Below are 5338 nucleotides of genomic sequence, written 5' to 3'. Positions count from 1 at the left end.
TGCACATAAGAATACCAACAGGAATAACTTGTGGTTAAGGGAGAGGAAAGAAAATAAGAAAAACATGTGACATAAATATACAGTGAGAGGGAAATACAAAAAACATATAAGTAGTGAATGCTAATGTGTAGTATCCCCCTACCAATGACCATTTGAAGCCAATATACCCCCCCATGCATGCACATAGAATTGTACCAAAAGTATGAACGTGTATGTGCAATATATACTGTATATATGTATGAATAGAGATAATAAATACAAATAATAAATATGATGAAATAAATACACAAATATACTAGTGAACATTATACAAAGGTTATTGCATATATATAATGGAAGCTACTATATCAATACCTACAAAGTGCACAGTTTAAAGAAAAAATATATGTGCATGCGAGTAACAAATAAGTAGGTATACCCATAATACATAAACTAAAGTACAAGTACCATACAAAAAAGTGCACAGAAAGTACAAATACACCAAAAAGATGAATATACTAATATAAAGTGCTGGTGCATACATAGTAATAATGATACATTTATAAAACAGCAAAGTGAAATACACGATGCACCCTGAATCAAAAATACATATATTATATAATGTGCATATGCTTACACATATTCAAACATGCAAACATATACACATGTGATATGTGCTGAAATCATAATAAAAAGTACCAAGACTGAGAAAACAAGTGAAAAAACACACACCCATATAAGGTAATATTAAAAAATAACTGCTACTAAAAAGCAGAATTCCAGGTCGGAGTTAGTCCAAAGCTCTTCAGATGCGGAACACCCATATACGTCTCCAAGGGTCACAGGGGATGGAAAAATACATGATGAGCAATAAATGTAATCTGTTAAATGAACAAAAAAAGAGAGAGAAATGTAAAAATCAGAAATAAAAACAGGGTATTAAAACACTAGACTAAAACAGTTTTGAATAGAAACCAAAAGGAACTATAGAAAACTATAAGAATGGGACAAAACTAAGGACCTCATTGAGGCCCTTGGGGCGAATACAGTCGATACGCACTATCCATTGAGTTTCTAATTGGGCAAGGCGTTTCTTCAAATCTCCACCTCGTCCATCCATGATAACACGGTCAATGCCACGTACCCTAAGCAACTGACTGTTACAACCGTGTCTTTCCTTAAAATGCCTAGGTATTGGCTTCAAAAACTCATCGGCCAATGAGGTAGATGCTGCCTTAATATCCCGAATGTGTTCCAGGATCCTGATACGTAACTGACATGATGTTAAACCCACATATATAAGTCCACAAGGGCATGTGGCGTAATACACCACATGGTCCGTGGAACACGTAATATGTTGGGTGATCCGGAATTCCTTGGATCCATCGCTGGATAGGCAGGTAAAACACCGCTCCAAATTTTTGCATGCCGTGCAATCCCGGCAGGGAAAAAACCCCCACCTGGGATCCCTTGAGCCGAAAGGATGCTTGGATTCCTGACCCCTGTAGTGACTATGAGTTAACAAGTCACGTAAATTTTTGTTCCTCCGATACGTTATGGAGGATGTATTAGAAAGGCAGTTGGTAAGTACCGTATCATATTTTATGATAGGCCAGCATTTATCCAAGGTTTCTTTCATCAGTGTAGAGTTGTCTGAGTACGTAGCTATGAATCTTACCTGGTTAGAAGTTTTAGATTCCTTTTTGGTCTTAAGGAGATTTGTCCGGTCTATCTGAGAGGCTTTTCTTTTACATCGTCGAATTATTCTTGAAGAGTAGCCTCGGTCCAAAAATCGATGAGAGATGTCCTCGGCATGTTTTTGATATGCCACATCTTCCGAGCAGATACGTTTAGCCCTAAGAAACTGTCCATAGGGGATGCTGTTCTTGAGGTGTCTGGGATGTGCTGACGTAGAATGCAACAAACTATTAACTGATGTTTCTTTACGGTGCAGATCACTTTGTAGCAGACCGTCACTGCCCCTATGGATACGCACATCAAGGAAGTCCACGCTGTCTCGGCTGCAATGGCAGGTAAGTTTTATATTAATGTCATTGACATTTAATTCCTCTACAAATTTCATCAAGTCACTTTCAGTACCCTGCCAGATTGCGAAAACATCATCTATATATCTATACCACATAAGTATGTCAGATGAGGGAGGTGTGGCATCGGTGATAAAGACTTTCCTCTCCCACAGCCCCAGGAACAGACATGCATAGGACGGCGCAAAGGCCGCCCCCATGGCTGTACCCTGGAGCTGTAGGTAGAGTGCCTCCTTAAAGATGAAAAAATTATGAGTTAACGCAAACTCAAGCAGGGATAACAAAAATCTGCTGAGGTAGTCGTCAATGTCTGTATTATTCAAAAAGAAGCTAACCACCTCCATGCCATCAGCGTGCCTAATTGACGTGTAAAGGGACTCTACGTCTAATGTTACCAGCCACATATCAGGCTCCAAATTGATGTTAGAAATTTTGGACAAAATATCCCCCGTATCACGTAAGTAAGATGGCAATGTTTCCACAATGGGTTTAAGGTAAAAATCTAGCATCTTACCAATGTTCTCAGTCAGTCCCCCATTTCCGGAGACAATAGGCCGGCCAGTAGGACAGGTCAGATTTTTGTGGACTTTAGGTAATAAATACAGACACGGAGTCCGAGGTGAATTGGGGATCAGACCATCTCTCAAATCCTTGGTAATTGTTCCATCAATAAATGCTTCCTCCAAAATATCAGATAGTTCCGCCTGAAATATAGAGGTGGGATTAAAACTCAGCTTCCTATGTGTATCCCCATCTCGGAGCTGCCGAAATGCCTCTTTTTCATACATCTCAGTGGGCCACAGCACGATATTGCCACCCTTGTCGGCAGGTTTAATTAGTAATTGCTTCATGGAGCGTAACTCAGTCAGTTCCTGTCGATGCATGCGGGTCAGATTATCGTGCCGTGACCCCACTGGAATTTTCTTGAAATCCTCCGTAACTACTCGGACAAACGTTTCAATTTCAGGAAACAGATTCAAAGGAGGAAAGCGTTTGAACTTAGGAAGTATGAACTTACCCTTAGGTATAATAGGGGAAGATTCCTCACAAAGTTCATTTAATATTGCAATAGTTTCTTGCTCCTCAATGGTCCATTGTGTGTTATCTGCATTTTTTCTTTGATGTAGCTTATGTAGTACGAGTTTCCTAGCAAAAAGGTGAAGGTCTTTTACGGCTGTAAAGAAATTAAATGGTGAAGTAGGAGAAAATGATAGGCCAAGACTCAATACTTCCAATTGCGCATCTGTGAGAATCACAGAAGAGAGGTTGATCACCTGTAATTTAGATGATCCTGCCATGTTGGTATGAGGACGCTTGGAAAAATTGTATTTACGAGTATAGTTGGTGCCTTTACGTTTATTTCTACCAGCAGCCGAAAAGCGCTGAACATCCAAGACCTCTGTACTACCTTCAGCCGACGATTGGGAAGAGATTGAAGAGGATCTTATGGAAGACCGGGGTTTGTGCCATTTGTACACTAAGTTAGTCTTAAAATCTTGTACATCCCGCATAAATTTACTAGTCTTGACCTCCTTAATTTCTTTCTCCCAGATAATGAACTGACCATCCAGATCCTTCTTAAAGGCATCCATGTCTGCTGAACTCGCCAGCTCGGTAAGTTTTTGTTGGAGAGCCTCAATTTCACTCTCCAAGATATCCAAATTACTTTTATCCATGCCAATCAGAAGGCCCATAAGGGAACGCGAGCAAACGTTGCATGTTTCCTCCCACCTGGAGCGAAATGAAGAATCCTCAACAGGAAACGAGGGTAAAATTTTGACCCGAAGACCTCTAGGGATCATGTTTTTGGACAGATAGCTTTCTAAGGTGGCCTTATTCCACCAAGTGCGCATACGCTTTTTCAACATAAATTTCAAATTAGTTTTAATTTCAACAATAGTCCCATTCTCACTAGAACCACTAGGTGTTGCCTCACTTTTAAAGATTGCATCAATATGTGCCAGCCAGGATTGATCCCGTGCTCTGAGATCCATGGCCCTACAAAAAAGGTGCTGAAACCCTCTCACTGTATATTTATGTCACATGTTTTTCTTATTTTCTTTCCTCTCCCTTAATCACAAGTTATTCCTGTTGGTATTCTTATGTGCACTTCTCTGTTTTTTATTTTTTTACCTCTCTTACTTTCTCTTCAATTATCACCCTTCCGGTCAGATATGTGTATGTCCTTCATATATAGGCTCTTTCTTTTATTTTCCATCAGTGCGGTCACCTCCTCCTACATGTTCCCAGGGCTGTGCGCTTCTCCTGGTCGGCGTGTGCTGGTTGCCGTGGATACGCGTCCTTACGGCGTCGCGTCTCTGGCTCCTCCCACTGGCGCGTCAGTGCGGGGCGCCTGAGAGTGACGTCGGACGCCGATTCTGCCACTTCCGGTTGGCGCAGGACCTGGACCAGCGCCGTCATTATCTCTGTGAGCATATGTATATAAAGAGCTTCATTTTCATCTTTACACTAGCGCCCCCCGAGGAAGCAATATTTGCGAAACGTGCGTCGGGGCTCCTCTTTCCGCATACCATTACAGGGTGGGACTCTACGTGTGCTTATAACCCCTCTACTTATTGTAAGTATATACAGCTCTACCCTTATGTGTTTATGGGATTTTCCCGGGCATATTTGCACACATGTGCTATAGACACATAGGATTCCTTTGCCACATTGTATTTTACATGAGGCACCTTATTCTTCTGTTACTTACATGCACACTTACTGTCCCCCTGTACCTGCCTTTCATGTATGAGTAAACATCCTATTGTTGCTGGACATCTTATTGGATATGAGCCATTATGAATATTTTATAGCATTTATATGCATATACTGGCTACCTTGTGGCACACTTCCTCCATCCTCATGTTGCTTTGCTATTTAGCAGGTTGTATTTTGTATGCGGCACTAGTGTTGCCTTCCTTCTATATATTTTTTGTATTTTTTCTTGTTATTTATTTCATTTGTGCAGTTTTTTACTGTTTTAAATGGTCTTCAATAAATTGTTATCTTTAGCTTTGGTGTCCATTTTTTCTTGGTGTACTATATATTTTGATGGCGGAGCATTTATCTTGAGTGCCCTCTCTATAGGTTTATTAGGATTCACATCTCTGCCTGGTCTCTCCTGCTTTGCTGTTCATTTCAACAAAGAAAAGTTCTGGCCTTGATTTTTGCTGTCCACTGCTTATTGTTCAGTTCTTTTCCATGTTTTTGTCTTGTTCAGCTTGGTCTGTATAAGGATTTGTTTAGCCAAGCTGGTATCTCTGGAAATGCAGATATACCCTCCATATCTTTAGTTAGATGTGGAGATTTTG

The 5338-nt window shown here is 40.6% G+C and overlaps 1 long non-coding RNA gene across 1 annotated transcript; it reads left to right on the top strand.

Annotated features, from left to right (window-relative positions):
- Positions 1-1929: 1929 nt before the first annotated feature.
- Positions 1930-4788, top strand: LOC143785675 (uncharacterized). The gene is made up of 4 exons (XR_013218049.1): positions 1930-2012; positions 3394-3483; positions 3576-3638; positions 4246-4788. It is a non-coding gene; the product is annotated as an uncharacterized LOC143785675 (long non-coding RNA).
- The last annotated feature ends 550 nt before the right edge of the window (positions 4789-5338 follow it).

Source organism: Ranitomeya variabilis, chromosome 7 (assembly GCF_051348905.1).
Source record: "Ranitomeya variabilis isolate aRanVar5 chromosome 7, aRanVar5.hap1, whole genome shotgun sequence".
Classification (NCBI taxonomy): Eukaryota; Metazoa; Chordata; class Amphibia; order Anura; family Dendrobatidae; genus Ranitomeya; species Ranitomeya variabilis.
Note: the sequence above shows the minus strand (reverse complement) of the source record. Positions and strands in the feature narration are given on the sequence as shown.